The sequence below is a fragment of the Lissotriton vulgaris genome, chromosome 10, assembly GCF_964263255.1.
Source record: "Lissotriton vulgaris chromosome 10, aLisVul1.2, whole genome shotgun sequence".
Classification (NCBI taxonomy): domain Eukaryota; kingdom Metazoa; phylum Chordata; class Amphibia; order Caudata; family Salamandridae; genus Lissotriton; species Lissotriton vulgaris.
The window spans coordinates 571,860,674-571,883,325 of NC_141698.1; the positions used below are offsets into that span (position 1 = coordinate 571,860,674).

The 22,652-nt window shown below is 44.4% G+C and overlaps 1 pseudogene; it reads left to right on the top strand.

Moving 5' to 3' along the window:
- The first annotated feature begins 254 nt into the window (after positions 1-254).
- LOC147688547 (mitochondrial Rho GTPase 1-like) lies at positions 255-811 on the top strand (annotated as a pseudogene).
- Positions 812-22,652: the final 21,841 nt, after the last annotated feature.

The following is a 22,652-nucleotide window of genomic DNA, read 5'->3' on the forward strand; positions in this document are numbered from 1 at the left end:
CATACACTTTGTAGTAAAAGGAATATTGTATTGTACCCTCCAAATATCCCCAGGCCCCCAGCTCTAAATCCAGTCCTGAAACCCTTTGGCTATTCTGAGGGCAGGTGTACCTGGCAAAGGTGGGGTAGATTGGTCCAAATATGTCTGCCACACAGTTAAAGTCACCCACAAGGAGCACGCCCCCATCAGCTATCAAGCTCGGTTGTGATGACAGTCTGTAGAGGTATGCCATCTGGTTCTGGTTTGGGGCATATATGGAGCTGATCATCAGCTGTTTACCATCTACGTCCCCTCCACCAAGACATATCGCCAGTCCGTGTCTGTCTCCAGTTGACATTACGCGTAATGCTGTTTGCTTCGTATGTGATACCAGCAATGCTTCATCGCCTAAATACAGTGCCAGAATGGTCAAGCAATACTTGATGGACAGTCTGACAAACTGCGTCATTAGTGCAACAATGTCCGACCTGCATACCAGTAAAGTATGATTCCACTAGACGTCTCCAAGCAGCACAAAATGGCTCCATCTAGAGCCTTTACATTCAATAGTACAGATGTCCAAAGTGAGCATTTCTTTCTAAAACTGACCAAAATAGCCATGTAAATCCATTCCCAGTTAAGCTGTATGTTCACCTGCGACAGGTGTACTTTTTGAATCCGTCAGAACTACCTCAACTCGACTTGCTGTACTCTGTCAATAACACTCTCTTCACTCCAATTCTTAACATTTTGTCTTAGAGCACTGTTTGGTGTTACAATCTTTGAAATGTTGGTTAATGCATTGTACAAACTCTTACTGAAACAACGATAACTGAAAAACGCAGTCTGATCTTACCAAAATGAACAGCAACTTTGATGTACATTCAAAATGCTTTAATTAGTTCTCCAGTTGTTTAATCTATTCACATATATGCACGTGTACTCCTTATCTGTATTTCCCTCAGTAAAGGGTTTGAGACGATTGATTATTTCAACAGTATTTTACAGTCTAAAGAAGTCAACTTGTGCTTCACATCCGCCTGCAATACTGAGGCCAACTGGGATTTTATAGTAAATAATGTGTATATACAAGCAATGAAAAATGTCCTACACAAAAAGAGACACAATCATTTTTTCATAACTATTACAAAGTATGCTGTAATTTCCCCGCTACAGTAGTTAGTGATTTTCAGGTGCACTTGTTTGAATTCAATTTATTTGTTAGGCTTTAGGGAGATATTTAATTGAGCTACTCCTCATTCTGTTATTTACCAGTAGAATGAAATTTAGTTTAGTCACTCATTTACTATTCACAGTATATTATCAATGAAAGAAGTGAACATGATGATTATATCGTTAACAGGTATATATATATATATTGGCGTCGCTTGATGAATCTTTATGGAAAGTTCAAAATGTGTACTTTAGTCGGTTCAGCTGCTCTGTAGAAAGTTTTTGAGTGATTCGTCAAGTGGAGGCCAAGAAAAAGGGGATCCCAAAACATGTTTTTCCCATGTATTTTCCCATAGGGGCTTTGAACATGACTACAACCCAAACTGCCGAACGGAATTACGTAATTACACCAAATTTGGCAGAAAGGTAGATTTTGTTCCAGAGATCACACTTTTTGTGATTTTGTATAAATCTGTTCCGTACTTTTAGAGATATTAAAGGTAATAAAAAAAAATATATATAGGGATGCAGATCCTCAGAGGATCCGTCAGTCCCTCTGCTGATATTTGATTGGATACCAACACTTCAATCAGGAAGTGTTGGCAGCCATCTTTAAATTCATCTTGAACTGGGTCCCACAAAAAAAGATTAAAAAAAAGAAAAGGAGCCAGGGTAGGACACCCTGAGCCCCTAGCCGTGAAGCAGAGGTTCCTGAGCAACCCCGCCATGAATAAAGAGCATTTTTTTAAACAAAATCTCAAAAATCTGCATCTGTGGATTTGACTGAGATTTTTTTTTATAAAGGCAGTCTCTGGCACAGTTCCTTTAGTTTTCTCCTGGATAGGTCAGGTCCCGGGGGCATTAGGGTCTGAAAAATGGATGGGGGTGCACACCCCCCCCCTAAGGCTTATGGTAGCCCCAAGGACCACTACCTCCCCTGGGCTAAGATAGAAAATAATGTGGTGGGGCCATGCAGCCCCTCTGTGCCTTAAGAACCACCACCTCCCTGAGGCAAATGTTAATAAATGAATGCAGGGGCCAGCATGGCCCTGCAACCCTGGGGACACCACCTCCCTGGGGCAAATGTACTGTATTCGAAGCATGGGGCACATGCGGCTCCCCTCAGGCCAGGGGCCGACCTGTTCCCTGGGGCAATTATTAGATTGTATGGAGGGCTGCAGAGCCCCCCCCCCCCCCCACACATCAGGGACCACTACCTCCCTGGGGCTAAAATAAAATAATGGAGATGGAGAGCGTGGCCCCCTTAAGGACCCATAGAGGGTCCTGGGAATCACCACTCCCCCAGGACCAGCTCCTGCTACCTTCTGTGGTGCCCACCATCAGGAGGTAGTGGTCCCTGCAAACATAACTCTTCTTTCTGCAAGCAGAAGCTCCGAAACAAGCAGAAAGAGGTTAAATAAAGGTGAGAAATGAGCAGAAAGAAGCAGAATAAAGTCAGAAATGAATAGAAAGAGGCAAAATAGAGATGAGAAATTAGCAGAAAAAGGCAAAAAGGGGGTTAGAAACTTGCAGAAAGAGGAAAAGTAGAGCTCAGAACAAGCAGAAAAGGTAGGAAATTAGCAGAACCCACTCATGCACCCACTCACAGAACAACACAGACACTCTCAGATTTACTCACAGAACAATTCACGCATGCACCCACTCACAGACCAACTCAGACATGTAACCCACTCACAGACTGTCAGACAATCATGCACCGACATTCAGAATCGCTCACTCTCCCTCACCCACTCGCACAACCACTCAGAGATTTATGCACTGACTCACAGACCCTCTCAGAGACTCACACACCCACTCACAGACCCACTTCCAAACTCATATACCCACTTACAGCCTCACTCATACTCTCTCACACCCTCTTACAAACCTACTGAGACACTCATACACCCACTGAGACACTCATGTAACCACTCACACCAGCAGTGTCAAAGCTCAGTGGTTTCAGTTAGGAAATAGTATTTAAAAAATCTTACAAATTCACTTAAAAAAACAAAGTTTACAAGGACTTTATAGTTATGCAATACGATTTAAAAATCATAGGAATTTGCTGAAAAAAACAAAGGCTACAGGGAGGGTATAGTTAGGAAATAAAATTTAAAAAACTTAGAAATTCACAAAAAAAACAAAAGGTTACAGGGGCATTATAGATAGGCTCAGATTTCACTGATACAAAACTAGTGAAATTCAGCAGTTATAGTTACCTGAGCTAAGTTATAGCCCCACAATGCACTGCTTATGACCTCACATATTACATCAATCATGACATGGTCAGTGACATCACTGATGACATCTCAAATGGCATCACCGATGACATCATTCAGTGATTCTTAGTGTCTTCTAAAAAAATGTGTGTGTTAAAAGTATATACTAAGGTACCAAAAAAGTTAAATTAGTATCCTTTGTCTACTACTTATGAGGGATTCCTTTTATTAACATGGTTTAAGTGAGTCACTGTTGTGAATATGTATATCTGTGTGTGAGTAGGTTGCTGTACAGGTGTGTGAGTGGGTGTGTGAGTGGTGGTTGGGTGTATGAATAGTTTTGTGGGTGACGTAGTGACTGTGTAAGTGGCTGTTTGGTGAGTGAGTGGGTGTGTCCGTGGCTGCATAGGTGGGTGAGTGAGTGGGTGAGTGACATGGTGAGTAAGTGGTAGTGTCTGTGACTGTTGGGTGAGTGAGTGGGTGTCTGATGGCTGTATGAATGAGTGACTAGGTGTATAAGTGGCTGCATGAGTGGGTGAGCTGGTGTGTAAGTGGTTGTATGGAAGAGTGAGTGTCTGTGGGATTGGCTGTATGGGTGAGTTAGTTAGTGGATGTGTGAGAGGTTGTATAGATCTGTGAATAGGTATGTAAGTGGTTGTGTGGGCGTGTGAGTAAATGTGTGAGTGGTTGTATGGGTGAGTGTAGTGTGTATGTTAAGAGGAGAAGTTGCAGAACAAGCCACATATATTACAGTTGATATTTTTAAATAAGAGTTTACTAAATTTACCACAATGTTGTCTAAAAGACCAGAGTATGTTTGTATATGCTGTTGATGCACTTACTAGAAGATTTAAACACATACGGTTGACTTATATTTAAAAAGTGAAAAAGTAAATCATGATAACTAGCAAAAGTTACCTGTGTATTCATATGTAGAGTGACGGGTTGACTTGTCTATAAAGCAAGTTATATATAAGTAGTGTTACAATGAATTAGAAGATAATAAAATGAACACATAGCTAATAGATACCTTTTTTGTACGAAAATAATATAGCTGCTAATGTAGAAAAACTATGAAGGACAAAAAATTAAAAAAACATCAACATTTATTTTACTTTTCAGCATTGCCAAGGGCCGCTATGCACTGCTCTCGAGCACTCACTACAATGCCATAATACATGCAGTATGATGCCATCGGGGAAAACCGTGGAGACAAATATTGAAGTTGAGATTTGACTATTGAATGGAATCTCTGCTTCGGTGTTCTTGTGCTGCTATTGAATTTATGGGTCCTTCAGCTTTGCATTGCCTTCTTGCTGCTCAGTATGATCTCCTCTTATGAAATGTATAAAAAATATAAAAGGGGAATTACCATGTATGTTTTTTGGCAGCATTGTGAATAGCTGTAACACACTGCTCACCAGCTCTTAAAAAACACTACAGTCCATCAATACATTGCTATTCTTGAATACTCTGGAGTCATAACTGTTGTAGTAGTCTACACCTCTAAAGGGACTTTCTGGCTGGGGAATGTTGCTGCTGTCTCTCATGTAGATTATCCTCCAGCTTCCTTTTCCTTGATTGGGAATTGGAGACAAGTATGATAGGTTTTAACATGATATAACATGAATGTCATCCCACATGAGTCCAAAAAAAGTCTCCAGCCAAAACCTACCACCAGCTGACAATAAGCGTCTGGAAAAAAAGATTCAAGAAGGTGGAGTGGGTGCGTACTACCTATTCATTTTACCGAATAATATATTATCCAATGATATTCCTTACTTTCCCGTTCATGTAATGTTTTCAGATTGTGCATTGCACTAGTTTAGCAATAGCTTTTAATTCCACATGAGCTTGGGTACCGTTGGGTAGTTTGATGGGTGTTTGGCAGTTATGTTATATTTGTGAGTTCAGATGTGGAGTTATTTTTTTAAATTGTCATTTTTTGTATAAATGTGTAATTAAAAAAAAGTTAATCCAATATGTTACTAAACAGCTAGACTCAAACTTTGTGTATAACATTTCTATATATCTGTTGTTCACTTTGTCATCTGTATTTGTGACTAGTGATGTCATTGCAACTTCCGGTGGTGCTGTGAAGAAGAAAAATGCGTAATTGATTGAATACAAAAGGGAAAGTTTAATTAGTATCTCACTAAATATCTACACTGAAACCTCATGTAAAATACATCTATATATGTTAAAAACAACTGGTATTCGCAGTCTGTCCTTGGCAATGGCACTCATAGAATCATACTGGCACTACCTGTGCAATCATCAAGGATGTCCTGTCTCCATCACTCTGCAAACACACCTCTTGGCATAGTACTAGTTGGGGGATGAAGTCTCCTTGGCTATGGAGGGTCTTTGGGGGCCAAGTATCCCTCTTGTTACCCTCAGCAAGTTCCACACAGTCAGTTTATAAGAAGTCTTCGGAGGCCACACCCCCTTTCTGCACCACTCTGCAAACATGTCTCCTGGAATACTACTGGTTAGGCAATAAACTTGTTTTGAATGCTAAAGGACCTCAGGGACCAAGAAGCCCTCCTGGTACTTTCTATAAGTCCTTTCTCAGTGGGATTTCTGAGAGCTGGTAAGAGGCCCGCCCCCTTTTCACACCATTCTGCAAAGACCATAGCTACTTAAAATTCACAGAAAAAAAACAAAGGTTACAGATAGGGTATAGTTAGGAATGACCAAATAAAGGCCTAAGAAATGTACTTGGACGTTTTAGTAAGGCTGAGGTTTTACTCATACAAAACCAGAGAAATTCAGCAGTTATAGTTAGCTGAGCTAACTATAACTTGCGCCCCCTCGATGCACTTCTTATGACCTCACATATTACATCACTCAGACATGATCAGTCACATCACTGATGAAATCTCAAATGAAATCACTGATGACAGCATCCACAGAATCTCTGACACAGCCAGTCACACACGATTTCATCTTTCATACACCCACTTCAACTTTCACACTACCATTCTAAAAACCATTGACACACCCACACCTGTACTTACATACCTACTCACTGATTCACAGCTCTACACACTCATCCACTCACTCACCACTACAGACACACATACACCAACCCATTCACTACTAAAGACATGACATATTCACTTGTGCTCCTTTACAGCCACTCACACACTGTCAGACACTCATAGAGCTCCTGACACACCTATTCACTCACCCATAGAATCAATCACACAGCTACTTACTCACCTATACAGTTATGCACATACCCACTCATTTATTCATACAGATACTAACACATGCTTACTCACCTATATAGTCACTCCAACACTCCCTTTCACATATGCAATTACTCACCCATACACCACTGACAAATCCATTCACTCACCGACACAGCCAAGTATATAATGTTTACAAACATATCTTTTATAATATATGTTAAAGGTGAGCTAAGCTATAGGCGTAATGTAAATTGATACTTGTATAGCGCACTACTCACCCACAAGGGTCTCAAGGGGCTTGTACAAATACCACTGTGGAACCCATCCTGGCTTTCCCTGTGAGGCATCCACTCCTGGGCACCCCCAAGGTGGAGGCTAGGCATCCTTAGTGTTGTGGGACCGTTGTAGAGATTAAGCAAGCTATTGCCCAGAGTTGCAGAGTGGGACTCCATGATTGGAATAGGCACCGAGGTGAGAATTAGCAGGTTAGTGGAATTTTTGAGCCCAAGACCCACCGAGGCGGGGAATTGAACCCTGGACCCGGGCTAGACCTCTGCATCAGGGTCAGTCACTCCAACCATTGAGCCACACTTCTCCACAAGGCGTGAGGTTGCCATACATATATATAAAGATTTTCTTGACAAATCAGATGATAAAGAAATATAACATTGTTTTTTTTACGAACTGCTTTTGTTGCACAAATGTATTTATACAGAAAGAACAATCTTGCAGAACCTGTAATTATGGATATACATAATTGAATTCAGTATTCGATATATCAGCAAAATTCTCAGATTCATATGTTATCACAAAATGCGGGACATGGGCCACAATGAAGTCTGTTGTTTAGTTCTACAATCATGTGACTTGTAACTTGTGATAGGGGTGTGCACTTAGCAGTGTTTAAAAATAATCAGTAGATCTACGGGCCACATGTGAACAAGGGCTTTCAAGCCTGAAACGCGTAAGCTTGCTGGAAAAACATGGTCGAATAAAACATCTTGCATGATTATCTTAAGTGGTCTGTCTCTCCTTCTTTGCCATTCGAAGGTTGCGGGAATTCTACATTTTGAAAAAATATATATTTTTTATATAAATATATATATATATATATACACACACACACATTATACCTGTTATATTTCATTGTACCAAAGCCCTGACTAACACGTTTGCTTACAAAGGGAACGGAAACTAGTTTTTCAGTCATTCTGTATTTTTTTAAAATTTTATTGCATTTTGTATTTTATAGCTATATTTGTCAAATTGGAAACAGTTTATAAATGTTTATATTTCAAAATGGTCACTGTTTTGTTTGTCAATTCTTAAATCCCCTCTTATAATGTCAGTATTTGACAAGGTCAGGGCACAGTGCATTATTCCATGGCAGTACATGTTTCATTGGTCACGAGATGCAGTATGGCTGCATCTATATAGTTGAGATTCGAGAGCACTTTTTAATGAATTAAATATAATGAATTTAAGCTCTTATTACAAATTCGTCATCACATACCATTTCAATTGTTCCAATAAGTAACTGTGTACTGGAAAATATGTACATTCACAGAAATAAAATGACTGCATAGGAGATAGAGAGAGATTTATTATAAGGTGGCAAAAGAAATAACATGAGATTTCAAATTATATTTCTATTTTTATTTCTATGGTAGGCACGTTGTATTTTGGAATGGAAAGTGCGTATTCTCCTGAGTTCTTGGATGCCCATATGTTCTTATTGCACCAGCCTTTTTTGGTAGTAAAGAGAAGGCTTCAGTAGCCTGTTGTAATACTTGGAATTTATAGAAGTGCAGATATGTTAATTTGATCTTTCCATTGCTCCCACTGCACATGTGTAATTCATATGTCGTAAACCTCTTTTACTTTTCTTGTTGTTTGCCCACAAGTTACTTTTTTAGCATCTTAAGCTGACAACATTGCACAGGTGACCAGGGTGGACTGACCTTTTTTTCACCAGAAATTTCCCTTGTGGAGTAGACACCTTGGAGGTTGGTTATAAAAGACAAAGGCTGCTCCTGGTGCCTCTGTCACTCTCTCCAGATTCCAGAGGTTAATTGCAACATGCACATGGAGGTGTCAAGAGAGAGAGAAGGGGAGGGAGGAGGAATATATGAATAAAACGACAAGAGATGGAGAAGAGAGACAGAAGTGAAGGAGAAGTGAAGGAGAGAAAGAGAATGAAATGATGGAAACAAAGAAAGAGATTGCGCGAGGAGACAGAAAAAACAGGGCTGGTTTGATCATTTTTGCAAGGGCTGCTTTTAGCTTTCCTGCTGGTCCGGTCTGTGACTTACTGAATTGTACCAGGAAAAGGATAAAAAACAGAAAGAACAAACTGGGCAGTTCCCATGCAGACGTTTACTTGGTGATAAAGTATGAATCAGCCAACTGGGAATGACTTTTGCCTTTCTTTTTACGTTTCCACTTCCTGCACATATTTCCTGTCATCAGATGCCACAATCATAGCTGTATTATACAATATAATGCACATTTATTACGATTGATTGAAAGTATTGACATATGAACATTCAAAACAATAGTTATTCCATCACAGTAATTCAAGCATATAACTATTAAGCTTGATGTGTTTCACTTTGGATGTCAAGAAAAGAGCAGATGACATATTAATCTAGACACTTCTTTTGTGTGAATGTCTATTTCATATCCCCAAAATTTCTTTGGGAACCGTTCAGTTCAAAGGCATTGTTTATCATCTTTGGTAACTTTAAACTCGTAGCCTTCAATTGATAAACCAAGCAGGAAGTTACTGCAGCAACTAAACGTCCATCAGCAACACCAACATCGATTCTCCAAAATGCTAAGTAAGCAACACCACCTCTGAGGACATTGCAGGTTTGACCCGTCTACCGCCCAAGCTCCTCAATGCCTCCCATTTGCCGCAAATGAGAAAAAGGCAAATGGGAAGAAGTTTTAAACTTTGAAAGTAAAGAGGGCTCTGCATCCCCTCATGCTATGTGGCCTTGCATCAAAAACCTCTGTGACCAGTATTAATGAGGTATGTGCAAGCGGTACCAAAAGTTCATAACAAGTGCTACCACCCACCCTCCCCAATTTACACTAAAATGGGACATTTTTTATTCTCTGGTCGGCCATGTGACAGGGAAGAACACATCCTTGTCTAATAATGTAAGGAAAGAACTTGAGGTCCTATGAAAGATGGGTGGGAAGGAGATTGCGCTACCCTTCATTGATGAGGAGGGGATATTGTAAACACTATCTGCAGTACTAAAAGTATTTAGAAAAATAGGCCTAAAAAGGAAAAAAGAATTAGCAAGACAGTAACCATCAACGCTTGCTTCGCCAAATGTTTCCATCAGTCTAAAGCAAGCTTATACAAAGAAGAGTGAGAACGGCTCAAATTAAAGATACCAAAAATCTTCACACCAAAACACATGGCACAAACATAAAAGACATGGATTTCATAGAGACTCATCACAAATAGTCTCTGCATTACGGATGCCTGTATGTTCATGCTTTAGCACTTTATAGCCGGACCCCGTTATCTTTGCCATTGCTTGTTGTCAATGTGTGTTGAGTGTTCTTGGTATTACCGTTTCCATCTCCGTTGTAACACGGACAGTGTTAAAAATCTGGATTTGAAAGGAATGATGAAGTTATCTGACCGATCCAATGTGAGAGGAATACAGATGTGTTTGTTGTTTTTCCTTGTCCAAATAAGATTGAAGTCTAAAAAACTTCTTTAGGGTTAGTGAAGGTGCAATGTTGTAGTACATTTCTGTTTGATAGGAATGATTTCAGCTGGTAAATACAGTCGTTTTGTAATTTTTCCAGTGAAATGTGAAATCCAGTAGCAAAATCTGATCAAAAATGTAGGTGAGTTGATCAGTGCTATAATCAAGGAAAACAATAAAACAAATATTTTTTCTGCCTGTTGGGCAATATAACATGCTCTTCTTGCATGGTGTCGGTGTCCTGCAAGTAATCTCCACAGTGAGGCAGTTCATGAGGAAGAGTTAATTGAGTTAATGAATTTGCATGTATGGGAGGCTTGATGGATGAAGGAAAACCGCCCAGTTCCTTTGTCTTCTGTGGAGGAGGAGCAGGTTGAAGAGTAATTGCATGATAGTGTTATGGAGGATGAGCAGAGCCATGTATCTGTGAGTGCAACAGCATCTTGGATGAGGGCAGATATAGAAGGTGCATTAGCTATCTCGACCTACAGTGCAGAAGGGTAGCTTTGATGTGATGTGTAGGAGATTTGCCACAGGAATGACAATTTGCATTTATATTTAAATGCATAAAGTGCATTATGCCCATTTGCGTCAAAGGGCTGTAAACGGAAAAGGAAGCTGCCGACAAATGGCAATTACAAAAGGGAGAACTAGAAAGTCTTTAGTTGATTATGGAAGGCCACGTTGTGGTGATGGGCCTCAGCAAGGCCTACCAGTGCAAGGGTTCTTCCTTCTCTGAACTGAGTCCTTAGACAAAGAATAGAAGTTGGCACAGAAACTGGAATAGAAAATACAAGATGTATTAAACCTCATGAGGTGGAACTACATTCACACAGCACTCTTCGGTAATTTATGAAGTAGCACACTGAATGGAAGGAGCTTGGTCCTTTTATACTCACACAGGGGCTCAAATGAAGGCAGTACAAGTACAAAATGCTGGTTTTAGGTACATATAAGGTCAAACAGAAAATGCACAGTCAACAAGTGGGAGGATCTAACAGTGGCTGTTTTTGGCAAACACATCCTGACAGTTACATTCAGTTACATTCTAGTGGCAGCTGAAAAGACAACTGAGCATGTGCGAAGGTGGAAGATGCTAAATATATCTTGTCTCTAGGCAGATTTCAAGAGCAGTTAACAGAAAGGTAGGACAGAGCACATGGAGAGCACATGGTAGCACATGGCAAATAAAATGGTTGACAGAAATACAAAATGGATTCCACAAAACAGACAAGATAAATACAGGATGGCTTCTGCTAATGCTAACCTAATCGCTGCCAAATTACAACAATGTGATAAGGTAAAATGGCAATGTGAACCAGCAGCGTGTTCCATAATTGTGCAGCCATTATCGAAAAGGTGCAACCACCCCATCTAACCTTCAAGGAAATATCACTTTCCTCCAGTACAATGTACAGGCTAGGGATGTGCTGCGGGGGATAGTGGAGGAGGCTGGGATGGTTGACAGCTGGAGGTACACCCACCCTGCCACTAGGGAGGGCACCCATTACACCACACATGCTCGTTCATGGGCAAGACTGGACTATGTATTTCTCTCTAGAGGGTTGATGGCTGGCCTAAGGAGGGCCACACATTTAGCTAGGACGTATTCAGACCACTGTCCGGTGAAGGTTGATTTATCCGTCCCCGGGTTACACAGGCCGCGCCCGCCTTGGCGTTTGTTTCCGAGTGCTTTGCTTGACCCGGTGTTCAAGGAGGAACTCGGTGCGGAGGTGGAGGCGTTCTTCCCTAGAAACAAGGGCTCTGTGGAGAGCATTGAGGTCATTTGGGAGGCGTTCAAGGTCACGATCCGGGGTGTCACTATTTCTAAAAGTTGTGGAGTACTCCGCCTGATTGTTCGGACCCTCGAGAGGTTGGAGGCTGACTTGCGGGACTTGGAGCGCAGGATGCAGGTGACTTCGGACCCCGATCTTTTGGCACAGTTTCGCACTAAGCTCTCCGAGTATGAGGAGGAGGCTGCCCGAGAGGCTAAGCATAGGGGGAAATACTGGACGGCGAGGCGATACTGCGAAGGGGAGCGGCCCGGTAAGGTCCTCGCTGCCCTTACTAGACATCCTAGGCATGGGTCGGACGTGTTGGAATTGGTGTCTCCGGATGGCACTCGCTGTCGAGACACTTCGGAGGTTCAGCGCACTTTTATTGAACACTATTCACACCTTTACACGACACAGCAGACGGGTGAGACTCGATACGGTGGTTTCCTCGATGAGTTGGCGCTTTGTTGGCTATCGGATGGTCATCGGGAGTTCTTAGGCAGGCCCCTGGAGGTGGAGGAGGTCAGGAATGCCATCATGTCTCTTTCTAATGGGAAGGCCGCCGGGCTGGATGGCCTTCCTGCTGAATTTTATAAGTGTTATATTGACATCATGGCCCCTGTGCTCCATGAGGTGTTTGAGGAGTCTCTGGAGGAGGGACGCCTACCGGGCTCCATGCGTGAGGTCGCCATCACGTCGCTGCTCAAGCCGGGTAAGGATCCACTGGATGTGGGCTCCTACAGGCCCCTCTCATTGCTCAACTGCGATGTTAAAATTCTCGCGAAGGCCTTGGCGGTGAGATTAGCCGAACTCATGCCCGTTATCGTGTTGCCTGATCAATCGGGATTTGTGCCCGGTCGCGCCACCTCTCACAATCTTCGCACTTTGTTTTCGCTTGTGTCGACCATCGATCCCACTGTCCCGGTAGCCGCTATCTTTCTCGATGCCACTAAGGCGTTTGACTCTGTCGAATGGGGCTACCTTATTGATGTTCTTTGTCGGATGGGGTTCCCCAGGATTTTCATCTCTTGGGTTAAGCTTTTATATACTGATCCGATGGCGAGGGTAGTAGTGAATGGGGTGCTGTCCCCCTCGTTCCCTCTCACGAGAGGGACCCGACAGGGTTGCCCCCTCTCACCCCTCTTGTTTGCTATCGCCATTGAGCCGCTAGCCTGTAGGATACGTCAGTTTCATCAGCAGAGCGCCTTTAATTGTCTTCAGCGGCAGGTCGGCATTTCTTTATACGCCGATGACGTCACACTCTATGTCAAGGACCCTGAGAACAACCTTAATTCGCTCCTGCGGGAGCTGGTCGCTTTTGGAGGTGTATCCGGGGTTCATATCAACTGGCGGAAATCTCAATTTTTCCCCCTCACGGCTGCGGTGGCCAGGTTTCCGCTTGACTACCCTTTGGAATGGTGTGACTCGGAGTTGCGGTATCTCGGAATTGTTGTATCCTTGGATAGGGGAGACGCGGTTCGGCTCAACTATGGTGTGGCCATTACTAAACTGGCGGATGATGTCACCAGATGGATGTCTTTACCTCTCTCCATGGCCGGCAGGGCGTCTCTTATCAAGATGGTGGTTCTGCCCCGCTTTCTTTATCTCTTTCAAAACCTCCCATATCATCCTGGTGCTTATTTCTTTCGTAGACTTCGTTCTGAGCTTCTGCGGTTGTTTTGGGGGGGCAAGCAGCCACGGGTGGCCTGGGCCACCCTTACGTTGCCTTACGCTGATGGAGGTTTCGACGTCCCTGATTTTGAACTCTATTATCTCAGCGCTCAGGCGCATTATGCCTATCATTGGATGCGCCCCACGCCATTCATGCCCCAGATTGCTGCTGAGCATTGGGTCGCCCACCCGCTCCCACTGGAGGGGATGGTTTTGGGCAAGGTGTCAGATGTGGAAACGTCCCGCACGACGGTGACATGCACGGTGGATGCTTGGAAGCGGATGGCTTATTTGCTAGACGTTTCCTTTCTCTACTCGCCGGCCTTGCCTCTGTCTTATCATCCGGATCTGTCGCTGTTGTTGGAGACGGGGTTTCAGCGAATGTGCAAGCGACTAGGTATCCTCACGTGGGGCGACTTGTTTCATGAAGGTGCCTTCCGCACGCAGGCTCATTTCTTCGGTTCGGCTGCTTGCTCCCCTCTAGACCTGTTCTACTTTGTCCGCCTGCGGCAGGGCATGCGGGCTCTGCTACCGGACTACCCTTCGGAGCCTGGGGTAACCCTCCCCCTCCATGTGCTGCTGGTTTCAGATGGGCGACACCTGGTGTCGAAGATATACGGGGCTATTCGCCGACAGCGATCGGTCCCGACCACTCACCAGCAGTGGGTTGCCGAATTGGGTGCTCCTATTACAGACGAGCAGTGGAAATATTGTTGCGGGCTCACGGCCAATGTCTCTTCTAGTTGTCGCCTTAAAATTATCCATTACAAGTTTGTTCAGAGGTACTACTATACCCCGGCGAGGAAACTGCGGTTTCATTTGGCGGAGGATGACAGGTGTGCTAGGTGTCGAGCGGTAGGCGCTGATTTTTTGCATTTGGCTTGGAGCTGTGCGGGGGTTTTGGAATATTGGACTCAGGTTCATGAAGCCCTGCAGGTTATGGCGGAGGAGGGGGTGGCGTTTGACCCCTTGGTGATGTTACTTGGCTTTTCTAAAGACGTACCTGCCTCTCACCGTAGATTTGTTGACGTGGCCCTGTTGTTGGCTAAGCGTAGGGTTGCTTGTTGCTGGGGTCGTGGTAGGGTGCCGCGCTTTCAAGACTGGGTGACTGACCTCATTTACTGTCAGGATCAGTACAATATCTATTCTGACTTGATGCCTGTTCGATGCAGACCAAAGGATTTTTGGAGTCCGCTCCAGGTGTACCTCCTGACCAGGGCGGCGCGGGACTCTGATTCTGAACTTGAGGACCGTGAGGGGATAGGCTGATGACAACGTGATGGGCTGGGATTTCACACGACACCTGCTGTTCTTCCGATATCGGGGGGAGGCTGACTGTCTCCTTTTCCTGCGAGCTATTGGGGGGTGGGAGTCTCCCTTCGGACAGGTAGTTTATCGGGAATCCAGATTGTATCCCTATGCGGCACCCTTCTATCCAGTGCTCCTCATACTTGTGTCCCCTCTGGCTCATGTGTTCTCCGCTAATGTACTGTATTCATATTGCATTGTCTTATTGGCTTGCCTGCCCATGCTGGATCATTGTCTTTTAATATCTCTTGCACATTTCGTTGTTGCTCCTTGTGTTGACTGATGTCCTGCCCTGTACTTCCTTGTGTCTCCTTATTTATTTATTTTTTTGTATGCTTTCTAGGCACTGACGTACCACTGTAATGGCCGAATGTGAATGTATGTTTTTGAATGTACACTTCCCTTGTACCTGCTTGTCTCCAAATAAAGGTTTAAAAAAAAAAAAAAAAATATATCACTTTCCTCAAAGAAGAGGATCTCAGCTGTCTCTTAGGGTTGTAGCAGAGACATAGTGACCTCAGGGGTCACGGCCCCTGGAGGAGCAGTGCCTGATGGACCACATGGAGAGCTTTTAAGGTCAACTACTGCCCGACAGGCAGCCAATGCAGAGAACCCAGGCCTTCCCTCACTAAAAGGTGTTTAGGTATATTCAATACCAAGTGGGCTGCCACATTTTGAATAACTTGGAGTTTGTTGAGAGATGATTTACTAATATTTAACTATAGTGTGTTGCAGTAGTCAAGGCGAGACGTATTCAGTGCAATAACTACTGTGGGTCTAAGCTGGCAAGAAATGAGAAGGCAATTCTTTAGGCCTTGCTCATGCAAATTGATGTGTAATTGCATTTAGGACATCTAGCTCTGGTTATTGTACCAATAGAGTACGTTTGAGAATCTGTGATCACAGTGTATTCAGGTGAGTGAGGTGCATTAGAAGTAATGTGCATGGAGGACGTCTCCAAGCATTGATGTTATATATGCTTTTTGCTCTTCAGAAGTAAGTGTGTTAAGTGAAATATAACAGCAGTTAAGAGTGTTTACTGGAAGGTGAGTGCATATGAGAGTGACACAGAATATCTTCTCATGAAGGTGATTCATCTTCAGTCTAACTTCATGAAGTTTACTTTGGAGTATCAGGAAGAGATTTGTGCTCTTGTCAATAGTAGACTTAATGACTTAGGAGGCAAGCAATCACCTCTCAGGTAAATTATGTCTATGGATGAGTGAGTCTTTTTGGCGTGCCAGTGTGGTGTTGCTATATTGTGGCAGGATAGAAATGGGAGGGCGTAGAGAAGGGTTATCAAAGTCAGTAGAGATGATGGGCATGATACTAGTGTTCATTTCATTAAGGTTTAAGGCCTCAATGGATTGAATGAAACAGTGAAATAAGCAGGTTTATTATTCATGGATCGGATTACAACCTACAAATTGTTATGGTGGCTGATGTGAAGCTCACATATGTGGTTATGTTAACCATGTATAGTAAGGTATTTTTTATTATTTGAGACTCAGAAGTAAATTCATGGTGTATCGAGGATGGAATGTCTATAGTGACAAAAACGTCGGTCAGATTTAATGGAGCTGGTCTGAGACTGGTATTTGCAACTGATACAATTTCTGGATTTGCTGTCAAACGTTCACATTTTTTGGCACTTCAGGGTAGCTTTGGATAGAACAGAGAGGAATAGGATCAGTGAGGGGTTCTTACATGCATTCTGCAATATGTTCTGTTTTGAAGCACTCATTGTTTTTAGGTTTGGTGACAGTTAAAAAAGAGCACCAATATTTGCTTTTACTTTTATAAAGGAAAAGCACTTGTATTCACATAAAATTATATACTACACAGAAAATGACAAATACATAGGAAATGTTAGATGGACAACACAATAGGAAAACCCTCTAAAAGACCTCGGAAATATCCGGAGGCACCTTTAACAGTGTGTTCACTAGAAGACCCACATCCCCAAAAAACACAATACCTACATGTTTTGTTCTAGCAAATTATGTGTGTTAGACCTGGCACCATTGGCATGGGTCTCCCTTCCATTTTTGCTGTTGCCTCATATGTTTTTGCTGGTGTTAGATGCTTTGGGCACTGTGCCAGTGCTATCCAGTGCCACAGTGCAAGTGCTCCCCATTGTAAATTGAAGTATTATTCAGTGGTTCCATGTTTGGCTATTTGATTTACTTGTCGGAGCCTAGTCTAGTGCACTGAGCGTGCCCAGGGTGTGTAAATCCAAATGCTGCTGGTGGGCCTGCAGCATGGGATGTGCCACCCACAGAAGCAGCCTTGTAAAATGTGTCTAAGGTCTGCCATTGCAGAGCCTGCGTGCAGCCGTGTACTGTCATGCTGACTGGGCAAGTGCACCCACTTGCCAGTCCCTAAACCTTCCCTTTTCTTCATATCAGTCACCCCTATGGTAGGCCCAAGGGCAGGGTGCATTGTAAGTATAAGGTAGGACAAGCCCTGATGTGTGTGGCATGTCCTAATAGTGAATTACATCCATTTTCGTTTTTCACTATTGCAAGGGTACCTGTTCTCCATAGGCCAGAGTGGCTGTTAGGTTATTACATGTTTAATATCCGAACTGTTTCAGAGAATATGGTAGAAATTCGGGTTTAGTATGCCTGGACTCAGAATAATAAAATACATCTTTTAGTGAAGTTTATTTTAATATTCTGTGTTTGCAAATACCCCTTTTAGAAAGTAGGTATTTGCTTGTCTAACCATTCAAACCTGCCTATGCTACGTTGTGTATTCCTTTGTCTGGTTTCATGAGTGACAGGGCTGGGGGATTCCAAGAGACAGGCTGAGTCACCCAGTGGCGAATAGAGAGATCTGCATCTAGATGGGAGGGAGGAGTTGCACCTGAACCTTGAATAGGGCTGTGCCTGCCTTCCACCTGCTGAAGTCTCTGAGTCAACAGACTTCAACCCCCAGCTCCCCATAGTTCTCTTGGAAGTGCCTGCTGCTGTTTTGGGCCTTCTGAGGGACTGCAAGTTACAAGGAGCTGGAAGTGCGACTCAACGAGAAGAAGCGCGTTGTCGTAGCTGGGCCTGCACTCGCAATTCCGAAGAAGGGTGTCGCCGCTGGAACTGTTGCACTGCTCCGCATCGTAGAGAAGCGTGCCACAACAAAAAGGAGGGATGTCGCAGTCGCTGCTGCTGCAGTCGCAACTCTGAAGGAGGGTGTCGCCGTGGGAGTTGTCACACTGCACCGCATCAGGAGAAGACTCTCGCAACAAGGTCGGAGCGTATCGCGGTCTCTGTGCCTGCCGTCGCAACTCCAAAGAAGGGTGTCGCCGCTAGAACTGTCGCACTGCACCGCATCGAGCAAGAGCACCTCGCATTCCTGAGAAGCGCGCCGCCATCGGAGCTGCTGCCGTCGCATCTTGGATGTCGCCACTGTAGCTGTCGCATCGAGCGGAAGCTTCACCCATCATGGGAGAAGAGCTTCACCGCTGGAGCTGCTGCCGTTGCATCGTAGATATTGCCGCTGTAGTTCACGCATCGGACCGAGAACTTCCCGCATCCCTGAGAAGTGAGCCGCATCTGGAAGATATTGACGTCTTTATTTCTTTGTATCTGAACTTTGCCGCATCTCCCATCGCTGCGACATTGCTTGTTGTGGAAGCGCAATGCAACCTAAGGTACATTGACGCAGAGTGTTGTATCTAAGAACTGAACTGAACTAAGCTCAAATCTACAATCTTAAAGTAATAGTATTGTGAATTTTTGTCGTTTAGGTCTTGTGGTAACTCTATATAAAGTCTACTTATTTTTTCTGTAAAACCTGTGTGGTGTCCATTTGTAGTGTTGTCACTGGGTTACTCTATGTGGTCACAACTGCATAACTTACAACGCCTCTGAGATAAGCCTTGACTGCTCGTGCCAAGCTACCAAGGGGGTGAGCAGGGGTTATTTTAGGAGTGTAATCCCCTTATCCTAACTAAAGGAGAGGGTCCCTATTTGTCACAAGTACCTACCTGTGCCAACTAGAGACCCCCAAATCTCACATTGGTGGCAGCGGAAGGATTTCTGGATTTGCATTTGTGACTCATGTACAGTGACTGGTGAACACTACTTAGTAAGTGCAGACCATAACGATACTGCATGCTTTTTGGTACATTTCTTTTTGGATTTTTGTTCTATTTTTGAAAGATGCCTGATTCAGTTGTAGTAGAGAGAGCACAATCTGTAGACTCTATTGATCTTGAATGAGAAGAAGAGAAATTGGAAAGCTACAAAGTTGCACACCTGAAGTTCTTCTGCAAAAAGTTCAATGTTTCCACTGCTGGATTAAAAAAGAAGGAAGAGTTCTACAAGGCGCTGAGGGCCTGGGTAGAAGCAAGAAAAACTCCTGAGATTGAGGATGATGACCTGGCAATTGAGCAACAGGAAGTGCCATTGGGCTTAGGAGGAAGGAGAGCACCTTCCCCTGCAGGTAGAAATGCTTCTAACAAAAGACTGTCCCCAGAGGAGTTGGAGGACAGAGAGAGAAATAAAAGGCATGAAATGGAGTTGACAAAACTGAAGTTAAGTGGGCAGTTAGAATGTAAATTGCAAACCAGGAGGTTAGCCCTGGAAGGGAAGAAAATGACAGTTTGACCATGAGAAGGTTTTGTGGGAGTTGGATTTAAAAGCTAAAAGTTTGGAAAGTACTCTCTCTGGTGGCAGCATACTTTCAGTACATACAGAAAGTAGAGTGTATATTCCCAAGGATGTGGTGAAAGAGTTTGACAAAAATGATCATATTGGTCAGTGGTTCAGAGACTATGAGGTAGCCATGTCTCCCCACCGGGTCCCTGAGAGAGATTGGGAAGCAGGGTTGTGGGGAAGGTTCCTTAGTGAGGGGCGGGATACATTGTTAGACTTGCCTTCTGATGTCCACAATTCATACAGCCGCATGAAAGATGCATTGATGTCTAGATATGGTTTGACACCTGAGCTCTATAGGCAGAGGTTCAGGAAATGCAAAAAGTTAGAAAACAGTACTTGGGTTGAATATGTCACTTTATTTTGCAGAGCATTGGATGGTTGGGTAAAGGGCAGAAAGGTTAATGATTTTCAAGGTCTCTTTGATTTGATTGCATGGGAACACTTATCTGATAATTGTTTTTCAGAGCTGCGCCAGCATCTGATACATAGCAAGCTGACTAACCCTAGGAAGCTTGCTGAAGAGGCGGACCACTGGGTGAGCACCCGGTTCCACAAGGGTCAAATGGGAGACTCATCCAAAGGTAAGCAGGGTCCCCAGCAGAAGATTGGGGAGGACAAGGGTAAACAGAAGGAGTTCTGCAAAGGGCCCCAAAGTAGTCGCCAAGGGAACCAAGGGAAGAATTCCAATGCTCCCCCTGAGAGAAAGCAAGGGGCTCGACCAGTAGACCTGTTCCCAAGGGGCCCCTGAAATGTTACAAGTGTGGTGACCTGGGCCATAAGACGAATGATGCCAGGTGCTGCCTGTTTGGTAAACAAGCGCCCACTGGTGCTCCACCCTGGCAGATGGCTAGAGTAGGGGGAGGTTATTGAAGTCCAAGGTGGGTGGAGTCCCGCACAGATGACCTTAGTCTCTGTAGGAGACTGTGAGATGGTCTCAGAAGCTCAGCTGCCCAGGAACACTAAGAAATATGGGCAGCGAGTGACCGTCAATGGCTAAAAGGTGGAGGCTCTTAGAGACACAGGAGCCAGTGTGACAGCGGTCAGGTGTCACCTGGTGTCTCAAGAGCAGATTGTCCTTCATGCATTTTGCCAAGTTGTTAACGTCGACAACACAGAGAGTCATTGTCTAGTGGCTCAGGTTCCCTTTGAATGGGGTGGTCTCTGGTACTCTTCAGGTAGCTGAGAGGCCCACCATGACTGTTTGTTGGGAAACGATTAAGAGAGCTCCCCTTGGAAAAAGGTGGAGAAAACAATGCACTTGAAGATGGTTGGACTGCCTGACTGGGCGTGCATGACCACCCTGTCAATGTCAGCCAGTAGGGGTTGTTCAAATAAAGACGTATATCCTTTGTTGCAGTGCTCCTTGAAAAAGGACGGCATGTCCGAAATGCATTGGAGCTTTTTTCATGATTGATGATGTAAACAACAATTGTTTATTCATTCATATGAAGAGAATATGAGACACATTGATGAAAATGCTAATTAAACTACGAAAACTTTGAAAGTTTTTTGGAACCTTATTTGAACATCTTTTGGAATCCACTGTGTTGTCAGGCGACACGCAGTTCCACACAAGTGTGCCCACCACAGGGATGCGCGTACACCCCAGTAGCGACTCAACTTCATAATTATTTGACGCACTTGAACAGTTGCGTCACCTGTAAGGAGCACCTTAAATCGATTAATTTACTCCACCTTCTCTACAAACTTCTACCCGCTACCACAAGCTGTGCGCCGTGCTTAACTTCTCCAGCCAGTAGGGGTTCTCATGAGGACCTGGAGCCTGAGAGGGAGGCCCAGGAACCTGCCTTTGAGAGAAGTGGCGAGGGGCGCAGGAAACCGGCCCGAAGTTCCTAGGGCACAGGAGGAGGAAGACCCTGAGGGGGATGCCCTGGAGCCTACAGGGGAACAGATAGCTGAACAGTGGGACTTGCCTGAGCTGACCCATTGGCAGCAAGAAGGAGGGCCCTCCAGGGAAGACTTCTGCAAGGAGCAGAGAGAGTGCCCTTCTCTTGTTGGTTTGCGGCAACAGGCTGCAAGCCAGACAGCTGGTGATCAGTCAGGGTTACACTTGATTTACTGGGAGAATGGTCTCCTGTATAGTGAGCCTAAGGTTGCTGAACCTGGGTCAGCCCGTGTGCTGGTGGTACCCCAGAAGTTCAGAGCCTTCCTACTGGGGCTGGCTCATAATGTGCCATTAGCAGGACATTTGGAGCAGGACAGGACCTTTGAAAGGCTTGTCACCAACTTTCATTGGCCACAATTGTGCAAGAGTTTAGATACTCATTGCAGAACTTGTCAGACTTGCCAGGCAAGTGGACAGACTAGGAGGAAGCACAAGGCTCCTCTCCATCAATTCCCTGTAGTCAGTACCCCCTTTTAGCGGGTGGGGATTAACATAGAGGGACCACTGGACCCCAAGACAGCCATGGGCAACAGGTTCATCCTGGTCTTGGCGGACCATGCCACCCGGAACCCGGAAGCCATACATCTGGGAACAGTGACGGCTCCCCTTGGTGGGACGAGCACTGATGGAAATTTTCTGCCGAGTGGGATTCCGTCGTGAGGTAGTGTCTGACTGGGGAACCAACTTCATTTCTAGGTATATGAAGTCCCTGTGGGAGGAGTGCAGTGTAACTTACAAGTTCACCACTCCTTACCACCCCCAAGGAAATGGGTTGGTTGGAAGGTTCAACCAGACCCCGAAGGGCATGATAATGGGTCTTGAGGAACCCATGAGGCGTAAGTGGGACGTCCTCCTACCGTGCCTACTGTTTGCATGCCCTGAGGTGCCACAGAAATCTCTAGGGTTCAGTCCCTTTGAGCTTCTCTATGGACACCCAGTCAGAGGACCTCTGAGTTTGGTTAAAGAAGGCTGGGAACAATCTCCCAGGAAACCTTGCCACAATGTATATAGCTACATGCTGGCCTTCTGGAC